This window comes from Sapajus apella, unplaced genomic scaffold (genome assembly GCF_009761245.1).
Source record: "Sapajus apella isolate SASKATOON/1434 unplaced genomic scaffold, GSC_monkey_1.0 scaffold47, whole genome shotgun sequence".
NCBI lineage: Eukaryota > Metazoa > Chordata > Mammalia > Primates > Cebidae > Sapajus > Sapajus apella.
The window spans coordinates 15,833,763-15,846,243 of record NW_022436987.1 but is presented as its reverse complement, the minus strand read 5'-3'; the positions used below and the strand labels follow the sequence as shown (position 1 = coordinate 15,846,243).

Below are 12,481 nucleotides of genomic sequence, written 5' to 3'. Positions count from 1 at the left end.
ACAGAGATGATTTAGGGTATCCAGCAGAAGAAATTCCTAAGCAGCAAAGCATTCGAGAAGTGACTTGGGTGCTGCCAAAGGCATTCAGTTTTATAAGAGAAGCAGACCATAAAAGTTTGGAAAATTTGCAGCCTGAAAATGTGATAGAAAGAAAAACCCGTTTTCTGAGAAGTTCAAGCCTGCTGCAGAAATTTGCATAAGTAATGAGGAGCCAATGTTAATTTCCAAGACAATGGGGAAAATGTCTCCAAGTCAGAAGTCTTCACAGCAGCCCCTCTCATCACAGGCCTGAAGGCCTGGAAGGCCTAGAAGGAAATGGTTTCATGGGCCAGGCACAGGGTCCTCGTGCTGTGTGCTGCCTAGAGACTTGGTGACCTGCATCCTAGCCTGCTCTAGCCATGGCTGAAAGGAGCCAATGTAGAGTTTGGGCCATGGTTTCAGAGGGTGCAAGCCTCAAGCCTTGGCAGCTTCTACATGGTGCTGAGCTTGCAAGTGCACACAAGTCAGGAACTGGGGTTTGGAAAACTCTGCCTAGATTTTAGAATATGTATGGAAACACCTGGATACCCATGCAGATGTTTGCTGCAGGAGTGGAATCCTCATGGAGAACCTCTGCTAGGGCAGTGCAAAAGGGAAATATGGGGTTAGAGCCCCCACACAGAGTACCTACTGGGGTACTGCCTAGTGGGGCTGTGAGAAGAGAGGCCACTGTCCTCCAGACCCCAGAATGATAGATCCACCAACAGCTTGCACCACATGACTGGAAAAGACAGTGCCAGCCTGTGAAAGCAGCCAGGAGGGAGGCTGTACCCTGCAAAGCCACAGTGGCAGAGCTGCCCAAGACCATGAGAATCCACCTCTTTCATCAGCATGACCTGGATGTGAGACATGGAATCAAAGGAGATCATGTTGGAATTTTAATATTTGACTGCCTTGCTGAATTTTGGACTTCCACAGAGCCTGTAGCCCCTTTGCTTTGGCCAATTTCTCCCATTTGGAATGGTTGTATTTGCCCAATGCCTGTACCTCCATTGAATCTAGGATGTAACTAACCTGCTTTTGATTTTACAGGCTCATAGGTGGAAGGAACTTGCCTTGTCTGGGATAAGACTTTGGACTGTGGACTTTTGAGTTGATGCTGAAATGAGTTAAGACTTTGGGGGACTGTAGGGAAGGCATGACTGGTTTTGAAACATAAGGACATGAGATTTGGGAAGGTACAGGGGAAGAATGGTATGGTTTGGCTATGTCCCTACCTAAATCTCATCTTGAATTCCCACATGTTGTATAAGGGACCCAGCAGGAGGTGACTGAATTATGGGGGCAAGTCTTTCCCGTGCTGTTCTCATGGTAGTGAATAAGTCTACGAAATTTGATGGTTTTAAAAAGAGGAGTTCCACTGCACAAGCTCTCTCTTTTTTTGCCTGCTGCCATCCATGCCAGATGTGACCTGCTCCTCCTTGCTTTACCATGAATGTGAGGCTTCCCCAGCCACGTAGAACTGTAAGTCCAATTAAACCTCTTCCTTTTGTAAATTTCCCTGTCTCTGTATGTCTTTATCAGCAGCATGAAAACAAACTATTATAGCAACAGAGATGGCTGTGTGGCCACAGGAGGCCCAGGGGATGATCTGAGGCAATGTGAAAGGCCTGACAATGTATGGTTCAACTGACATCTACAATCTTCGTTGGGGACCAAACTGAATGCTAGAGAGTTGGCCAAAGAAGAGGTATAACTAGTGGTGACTACATCATGATGATACCTAAAAAATAAATCAACAGGACTGTGTCCAAATGGCAAAAGATGTGTGGTTATCAGGATAACCCCTATAGTTTATTATCTTAAGTCGCGGTCTGGGGCCCTGGCTTCAGTGCTATGTTTCCCCAAGTTCACACAGGCTCATGAGAGCTGACTCTGCACATGTCTTCCCAAATCCACAGTCAGTGATTTCACACTGGCCTCTGGGTAGAAATATTTACACCAGGGAAATCAATAAACTACAAATCAGGTCTTTCCTCCTCCCACTCCTGAATCTATGATAAACATTCACTAGCTCTCCACTGCCTGCCTTGCCCTGTTCCTGTCGCTCACAGGAAATAAGACTTGTGTACCAGACTCCAAGCTGATTCTTCTCTGCTCTGATCCTGCCAGACCACCTAGAAGAGACCTATCTGTTCACCTAGGCTTCTGCTTTCATCTGCATCTAGATTCTCCTTTACTTTTATAGGCTGTCATCCTAGACCTATCCCTGGGCCTTCCAGGTTCTAAAACTTTCCACCTACTTCTCACCAAGTTCGCTAGCTTTCAGGTCTCTGCATGATAAATATTAACCATAGATGAGTGGATTTTGATGTAAATTCAGCTTCTGTATGCTGCTATATAATAACATTAGACACATTCATTTTGTCTGTTTCCTTTTCTACAAATGGTGATTTTTTTGGAAACAACCTCACTGAATTTGAGTAAATTGATTAAGTGTGTAAATTTCCTAGAGCTGTACCTAAAATGCAGACAGGTCTCACTTTTTCTCCTCTCTAGGGGGGCAAATATTATCAACACAATCATTATTATTTTAGGAAACACAGTTTCTTCCTGCACATTTCCTATGTGCCAGACACTGTTCTACACTCTTTACATGTATTAATTCATTTAATTATCACTAGAACCTCATGTAGTAATATCTTTATTCATCCCATTTTACAGATGGAAAAAACTAAAGCACAGAGTATTTAAGTAACTGGCTTATGACTGTACAGCCGAGACCTACTAGAGCCAGGACTAATGCCAGTCAACCAGCTACAGAGTGCTGACTCTTAACCACTGAACTATTGTCCCTTTAGTTCCTGTTGCCACTCTCCTTCTACTGCCCATGAATATTTTCAGTTTGCCTAACGTGCCCTTCTAATGCAAGCTGCTATTGACCAAAATTCTAAACTACTTACTGAGTCCCATTAACAGATTTGAACCAAGAAAATAAAAGAGCCATCCAGTAGATATTATGTGTTTTAAAAAAATCACATCACCTTGGAATAATCAGTGCCATTTCTCACGCTGTTCCTTCCATCTGGGATGCTCTACTCATCTGTACCTTTAGCAAATATATTCTCATCCTTCAAAATCCATCTTGAGATTCACTCCACAAAAAAGCTCTGCCTTCCCATCCTCCAACCTTCCACTAGGCCCTGTATGGTACCTTGTACGCATTCTTGACTTAGGATCTGCCCTAAGAGAAAAATCGCCATCTCCTCTCAGTTTCCATGTAGTTAAATTCTGTAAAGTTTAATTATATTGTCATTGTATGTGCACATATCTACCTCAATGGCTGATTTCTTTTTAAACACAGGGGATGTCTTACAGTTATTTATCTTTAACCCTCAGCACACATAGAATTTAGTATCAAATATGGGCTGAATAACATTTAAAAACAAATGACTAAGGACAAACAATTGGATGACTGGATGGTTAGCTGGATAAACAATAAACACAGCGATAAGACCTATGCTGAATACCTTATATATTAAAATCAAAATCAAAATTAGAAGCATGGTCAGATAACGGTAGACCCTAGAATGATCATTTTCCCTATTTACCTAGTCTGTTATTTGGAAATGCATTAAAAATTTAAAAATATTTGCCCTCTAAAATTGAAAATGAATTTTCACTGATTATCACCCACTTTTATCCATGTTTCCATGCATTTGCTATCAGCCTTAGAAATAACTTTGTTCACTGAGTCCCCTTTCTCATATGACTGAGTTATTTAAACCAGATTTATATGAAGGCCAGTGTTTAATTAGCCTGAGATTCCTCTAGGCATTCTTTAAAATGCTCAAATAATGTTCTAAGGTTTTTAACTAAGCTGTTTAAATAGAGGGGGTAAAATCTACTGGGTAATGTTATACATTTCCCAGGTCCAGAAAAGTTCTTTGGAGAAGGGGATATTTATCAATGAGGAGATATTGAGCCAAAAACGGACCTCCTGATGTTGCCTGAGGCAAAATCTATGTCATATAAAGATAGCTACAGTTTATTAAACATCTATTATCATCTATTATGTGCCAGGAAATGTGTATTCATCATCTTCAATCTACATGATTCTGCAAGACATTTTTCATTTTAAAGAAAAGGAAGCTAAGGTTTGAAAAGTTTCCTAGGATCTTATGATTAGCACATGACAGAGCCAGAGTTGAAATCCAAGTCTATTTTGTTCTGAAGCCCCAGGCTCTTTCAATTACATGATACCCATAAAGAGATTATATCTAGTAATAGGACAGTTGATTAAGAAAAATCATGTATGTCCTTATATCTGGGTAAAGTTCTCATTTGCCTCCCAAGGAGTTGGAGGTTTTTGCCTCACCTCAAATCTCACCTAACAGAAAAAATCCCCCATCAGACTCGCTCATAAAGGTATTTCTTGAGATCCACATAAAAGTAAATGAAAAGCAAGCAGGTCAAGAAAGCCAAAGTTTAAGCAGAGCTCTCTGCATTTATGGCATTGTTCTCATCCCTCCTAATTTGTCTTACTCAATGTAACAGGTCTCTCTATGAGCTCAAGGTCACACAGCTGTAAAGTGACAGAGCTGAGCCCAAATCTCCAACTCCCCAACCCCAAGTTCACTGCTGCTTGTCAGAAATATATTGCCATACCATGAACATAAATGTTCTTTTTAATAGTGCCAAAATACCACTGTTAGAACTAGAGAAATAAACACTGAACAAGTAAATAGGGAGAACCCCAATGCCGTTTTCTATTATTTATGATCCACATCATGACTATACTGTATTTTGCTTACTCTCCTAGAGAGGAGTGTTAACCATAATTTTGTGGCTAACACCCTCACCATCAACAACAACAAATGATGTCGCTGAATACTGGAAAGATGAACTAGCCTTTATAAACCCAGCTGAGACCAATGTTTCTGGACCATTTAACATCTATTCTTTGGCCATTCCTCTTCTTTGTGGACTCTATTTATTTTCTGTATTATTGCACATCTCAAACTACAGAAAGTGGCAAAATGGAAACTAAACTCCGATAAGAGATAAAGATAACTCGCAAATACACCATGATCCATGGGAAGCCCTGCTTCTCTCCTCCACTATAGCTAGTAAGAAATCACTGAGAAACTGCCTGCCATAGCAGACCCCCACTTTCAAATAAGGACCATATGACAGTCTGACCACAAAACAAGTACCTGGTTGGCCTACACTCGTTCCAGGAAATGGCCAACCACAGAAAACCCTCCATCCCTAAGACTGAACAATCCTTCCTCTTTTGAAATATCCCAAAATGGTTAGCTTGCTCCCTAGCCATCAACCAAGGACTAACAATGTTCCTAAAGACCAATCAAAGTCTCCTCTGCTTCCTAAAGTCAGACTTTATAGAATGATTGCCAATCATAGACTGCCTCAGCCTTTCCTCTTTTAATTCCACACAACTTACTCTCATTTCTCATACCTTTGCAGCCTGCAGAAATAAATAATGGCAGGTGGATTACCTTGCCACGAGTTTATGAATAATCAGCAAGCAGCCTTTGTTAATTTTGTCTTGGTCTTTGTTTCTGACAAAATTTATATAGTTAGCTGTACAAATATGTATCCTATTGAGGGGTTTGTCACAATATATATCACCCAACATTTCTGCCCGTAAAAAGAAGCCATTATAAGATGAAGACATAGGCGAGAAGATATTCATCCACAATTATTTTTCCCTTCTAATCTAATTGATAATTTTATGTAATCCTATTTAAATGTTTGGATGAATTTAAAGGGATTAGCACTTTGGTTAGTTTTCATAAAAGCTTTTCACTCACCTTGGAGAATGAAAAATGAGACAAATGAATGTAATTAAACAAATTTTCATTTGGCTACTACATGTTTTACTTTTGTAAGCCATTACACCTGATTCCTCTATTGGCTCAGGATAGACACTGAATTATTTTACTGAAAAATAAGTAATTCTTGCCTTACCCTTGCTTTACTCTAAGCAATTATGTTAAAATAGCACTTAGCATTTTTTTCTATGTCCCATCCCCCATTCATGAGGGGCCCTAGTAGGGAGACTTCACTTCTCTCTTTTTTATCTCTAATACTTTTTTACTGGCTGTGACCTATCTCTGTGCCGTGATATTGACTAGCCTCTCTTCAAATTCACATAGATGCTATCTTCAAGTGATAAATCGTAGCAGGCTACCCATATAATTGATCTCAAACTCCCCATGACCCCAACAACCTTTAGCTGTGGCATTTTGAAGGACTTTGTAACTCTTTGAAAAATTAAATGCTGATGAAAATTCTGATGGGGGATGTCTCATTCTACCTAAAAAAAATGTTTCAAATCTCCCAAGGAGTGTGAACATCACCCTCTGTAACCATTTTGAAGATACACTTAAAAAAAATTAGATGTGAGCTATGAATAGCAGTCTGCGGTAAAAAACTAATACTCTCACTTTGCAGCTAAAAAAAAATTTACTTGACCTATACATGCAGCATAAGATTAGATGCAGCATAAGATAGTGTGTGAAGTTAAGGAAAAATGACTTGTTGCTATCAATACAAATCTGTTGAATTTGTCTGACTTATATGCACAGTTTACCCAGGAAGAGCCCAAATGTGGTGATAGAAAGGACATACATGGGTTTTGGAGCCAGAGGCAGGTTTGAGACTGGACTCACTAGATTTGTTGTTTTAAGAAAATAACTTCTCAGAGCTTAAGTTCCTTACATTCAACCCTAACTGTACTTTGCAGAGCAATTATGATAATGAGAAAAAAAAAAAAAAAAAAACACTCTGAAACACAGATCCAGCAATACAGAGGCACTCTGTCAACATTAATTTACTTCTATCAAGAGTATTATTTTTCCCAGACTGCTGCAATGTATCTTTTGAAGCACATTCTCTCAGTTATGTCCCTGAGGGTATGGCCAGTTACATAAAATCTAGAACAGCAGCCTTTATTAAAGCTACAAATTTTATTCGGTGATAGACACACACACACACACAGACACACACACACACACACACACACACACACACACACAAACACACACGTCACCGGGACTCACAGAAAACAAGCTGTCATCATAGAAGCCTGATAGACAATTTGCTTTGGGGAATTAAGGATGGCAAACTGTAAAATCTGCACTACCACAGGGATTAGTAATTTTCCTATAAAGGGCCAGATAGTAATAACCTTTATGGAACACATCTCTGACATAACTGTCCATCTATGCCACTGCAGCATAAAAACAGCCATAGGTAATGCATAAGCAAGTAAGTGTGGCTATGTTCCAATAAAACCTGATTTACAAAAATAATCAGTTATATAACTAATATGTATCAAGTTTTTAAAAAACAGTCAGCAGGCCAGGTTTGGTGCATGGGCCATAATTTGCTGACCCCTGACCTAACTGAAAACAATTTGCCTGGATTCAATATCTCATACTCCCTCCTTCCTGCTGCATTTCAGCTGATCCTGGTGTTTAAAGCACTTTACATCCCAAACAACTTCCCAGGACATCAGGTTTAGAATATTAATAAATGATATTAGAACAATGCAAAGAAATTCTTACTGGCCTTAAAAAAACAATTTCTCATTCACATATAATAATATTTGTCAGTATGATAATGGAAAAATAGAAAATAAATATCTCATTCCTTAAATTTTGGCATTCTGCTATAATCTGTAATGCTAGTAACTAGTAAATTATTATTTTTTTCTTTTCAGATCACACCAGCATTAAATTCCTTAGTCAAAACCTAAGATGACTCAAACAAAAAAATTTTCTGAAAAAGTTCCAGGATATGAACATAAAACTTCCTCTTCCTATCTTGTTCTGCACTTAAAGTTTGGTGAAAATTTTTATTCTCATTGTTTTGCTCTTGGCAATGAAATAAATGGAGCGTTTTCATTCTGCTACCTCCAGTGTCAAAGCTAAGTTTTACATGTAGTTTAAACCATTCCATTAAGACTCAGTGGTCTACTTGTTATTCATTCTTTTTTTCTCTTCTATTCAAGACTTTTTCTATCTGTGTTTCAAATAAGAAGCTCTTTATCTGAAAGTCATGCTAAGTTTTATCTTGAGTTAGTACTTTAAGGTAAAAGTTGATAAAGGATTAATGAATTATTATGAAAGGAAATGAAAGCTTCTAGGATCAATGATGATGAGGTAAGAAGTTCCCATGTGTAACTGGGAACATCAAGCTTTCATTTTAAGTTAATCCAATGACAGAAACCAATAGGTGATAGTTGTTTGTGGTGGGTGGATTCCAGTCTCAAACTAAGGCCAAATTTTATCTCTTATCTGCTATAATGATGACCTAAAAAGACTTCCAATTCCACATAAAGATAACATTTAGTAAATCAAAATACAAGTGCTTTTAGTGTTCTGCAAAAACAAAATCTTATTCTAAAATAGTTCATGTACCCAAATAGAAAGAAAAACCCTGTTTAATGTCACTACATTCAAGGCTTAAAAATCTAGAGGCTGAAAAAAAAGATACAGAACACTCTTTCTTTCTAAATCATTTGCCATTTTTATTTCCTTAGAATATTCACTCCAATTTTTGAGAACAAAACAGTTAGATCTGGTCAGGTGCTAGGGTATGACACAGCCCCTGCCTACAAGAGATGAGGGCAAGGCACCTGTCATACATGGAATTTACAGAGTGTCCTGGTTCATTCAATTTATTTCTTCACCCAATAGGCATTTACTAAGTGCCTACTGCATTTTGATAAATGGAGACTAGAGAGACGAACCCTTAAGAAGCTCATGGGTATGAGAATATAAACTGCAACAGCTTGATGGTGTTCCTGCTTCACCTCGTTTCTCAACATTCACTCCTCCCACAGCAGCCTGATCCAGTTTGTAAAAAACATAAATCAGGTCATATTCCTCTCTTCCTTAAAACCCTACTTTGCTTTCCAATTACATCTAGAATATAATTCATTTTTTTCTCCTCTGGTTCTTATATGACCTGACCCATCTTTCCTATCACCTTGCCTGTCCCCATTCTACTCTGACAATGCCAAATTTCTATCTGTTCTTTGAGTGTTTCAACTCCTCCTTGCATTGGGACATTTGTTGTTGCCTTTGACTAGAAAAATCTTTTTTTTTTTTTTTTAATATACAGGGTCTTATTCAGGCTGCAGTGCAGTAGTGTGAGCATGGTTCACTGTGACATTGAACTTCTGGGCTCAAGTGATCTTCCTACCTCAGCCTTCTGAGTAGCTGAAACTACAAATATAGGACATCACACCTGGCTAATTTTTAAAAAATTTTCTGACTGGGAACAGTGGCTCACAACAGTAATCCCAGCACATTGGGAGGCCAAGGTGGGTGGATCACGAAGTCAAGAGTTCAAGATCAGCCTGGTCAGCATGTTGAAGCCCCATCTCTGCTAAAGATACAAAAAAAAAAAAAAATTAGCCAAGCATAGTGGCATGTGCCTGTAATCCCAGCTACTCGGGAGGCTGAGGTAGGAGAATCACTTGAGCCCAGTAGGCAGAGGTTGCAGTGAGTCAAGATCATGCCATTGCACTCCAGCCTGGGCAACACGGTAAGACTCCATCTAAAAAAATTAAAAAAAAATTCTGTGGAGGTAGGGCTTCATTAGTTGCTCAGGCTGGTCTCAAACTTGTGATTTCAAGTGATCCTCCCAACTGAGCCTCCCAAAGCACAGGTATTAACAGGTGTGAGACACTGTGCCCAGCCTAAAATAACTTTGACCAAAGCTAGTTCCTTTTATGTCTCAACTCAAAAGTCACCTCCCTCTTTTACATCATCCTGAAAGTATGAAGCTCATTTATTCATTTTTTGTCATCTATCTCTTCCACTAGCATGTGAGTTCCATGAGAGTATGGATCTTTCTCCGTAACAGTATGGCTCCATTGTACCCCCCTGCCAATACTCAGAATAATGTTGAACATATTATAGGTACTCAATAAATATTTTGAATAAATAAACGCAGAAATAATGGTTAACATTTATTTAATTTTAGGTGCCAGATACTGTTATAAACATATTGTATGAATTATCACCTTTAATCCCCATACCATGAAAGATAAGTATGTCTTCCCCCCATTGTATAACTGAGGAAACTATGTATTATGTGGTCAAGTTCTAGTCCAGGGTCACTCCGCTAATAAATGGCAAAGCTAAAATTCAATACCATGTAGTCTAACTCTGGAGGATGTGAACTTAACCATTATCACACAGAAAAAAAAAAAAATCCTGGATAGTGTATTGTTAACATCTCTGGGTCTATGCATAGCTATTGTGAGAGGGAGTAGAAACATAAGACACAAAGGTACTGTGGTTGTGCCATCAAGACAAAGGGAACTAAACACAGTAAGATGATTGTCAATTCCACTGCTAATAAACTACAGACTAACAAATGGCACTCCTCTGGAAATACCCCTGGCCCCTCTAGTCTCTTGGTATGTCTCTAGAGTTAGCCTTACAAACCACCATTCCATTCAGGGCCAGAGAAGTCAGTCCTTGATCATAATGTGGAGAGCGAGACTCTCATCTCTGACCTACTGAGCCCAGAGCCAACTTCATAAATCAATAAATCAAGCAATCACTATAAGAGTTAACATCTACTGGACAAAATACCATGTTTAGAATGTATTCATTATCTTATTTTATCCTACTAGCAATCCATGCAATAGGTGCTATTATAATCACTCTATTATTAGATAAAGAAGCTGCTGGTTGAATGGTATATTGGTCTATTTTCCAACAATTAAACAGCCAGAAAAACTAGAAAAATAGAGATGATGAATACACAAACTCTCTTTGATGCTAACACTGATGCACATACACCCAGGACCTCAGAGTTCGGGAGAAGCTCAGGACACAGCACCATCATTAGATGCAACTGCAATCATGGACAAACAAGGGAAACAAAGCATCTCCTATTCAAGATATTTCAATGTCATCTGCCTGAAAATCACCATAACAACAATACAAATCTACAGTAACTACAATGAGAATGCTCACTGTAGTATTCTACCACAACTTCCTGCGGTTGTGCAAAGTGCAACCCATACCATCGTGATCATGTCCCTGCCATGTCACTTCTATTTTATAAGGCTCCTTGTATATTTTTTAAAAGGAAATTCCAAAATACAATTATAAAAATGGTAATCATTTTTGCCTTACATAAATTAACACTTTTAACATAATAGAGCATTTTCATTTTGTCATTGGCAGGACAATCATAAAAGTATTTAATGTGTTTTAATTTATATTATGTTACATGCAGTAAGGGACAGTAATAGGACCGAAGTTTAAGGTTTAATGATAGATGCATAATTTCAATACTGTCAGAATGTCTCTGTAGTTCAGGTATAAGCCCACAGGGAGATATATATATATAGTCTAAACTAAGATACAGCCCAGATCTAGGTTATTTTTTATTTTTTATTTATTTATTTTCTTTTTTTTTTTTTGAGACAGAGTTTTGCTCTGTCACCCAGGCTGGAGTGCAATGGCACAATCTAAGCTCACTGCAACCTCCACCTCCCGGACTCAAGCGATTCTCCTGCCTCAGCCTCCTGAGTAGCTGGGACTACAGATGCGTGCCACCACGTCCGGCTAACTTTTTTTGTATTTTTAGTAGAGATGGGGTTTCACCATGTTAGCCAGGATGGTCTCGATCTCCTGACCTCGTGATCCACCCACCTCAGCCTTCCAAAGTGCTGGGATTACACGTGTGAGCCACCACGCCCAGCCTCGTTTATTTTTTAAACTTCAATATCTTCCCAGCGCCTGACAAGCCAAGGCTAGATGTTTTTTTAGCATTCAAGATCTGGGTGAATGGTCCTTCCACTCTCCCTGGATAGGCCTTGAATCCCATCACAATTCATATTGTAACTGCCAACAAGAAGTGTTCTGAGGAGCAGTGTGTAAACTGTTAACACTGGCACCATAAGGGATACAACTAGCAGTGTGACCTCCAGCAAGTTACCTGTTTCTCTAAGCCTCTTGTTCTTCCGTAAGGCTCTTATAAAAGGAAATTTTGCAGTAAAGTTTGGAAAGACTGGTCCTTGACTGGGCAAAACATCCCTATACTCTCTGACCTCAGACTATTTGACGCCATATGAGTAACACACGCCCACCAATCTGCTACGGGCTATCTTTTGTCCACCACACTTCTAATCTTTCTCCTCCAATGCCCCCACGGTCAATGCTTTGGATATTCTTTTAACTACCAACAGCCCCATAAAAACACATATGGACTTAATTCTTATGTATGGACTTGCTCCTTTCTCTTTACTTCAGCCAGGAGCTGGCCATATGCCCACTCTTGTTGGCTAGCCTGGAGATTCTGCAACCTCTATCTGAATATTCATTTTCAAGCCCAAGGCTCTAGCTAACCAACATAGTTCAGCCACTGCACTCTGCATTCCCATTAATGCAATTTCCTAAACCGCTCTTCTATAAAAGTCATGCAATAAGAAAAATAAATAGTAAAT

The 12,481-nt window shown here is 39.0% G+C and overlaps 1 protein-coding gene across 2 annotated transcripts in view; it reads right to left on the bottom strand.

Annotated features, from left to right (window-relative positions):
- Nucleotides 1–12,481, bottom strand: part of NELL1 (neural EGFL like 1) — an 874,275-nt gene that overhangs the window by 462,984 nt on the left and 398,810 nt on the right. The window lies entirely within an intron of this gene.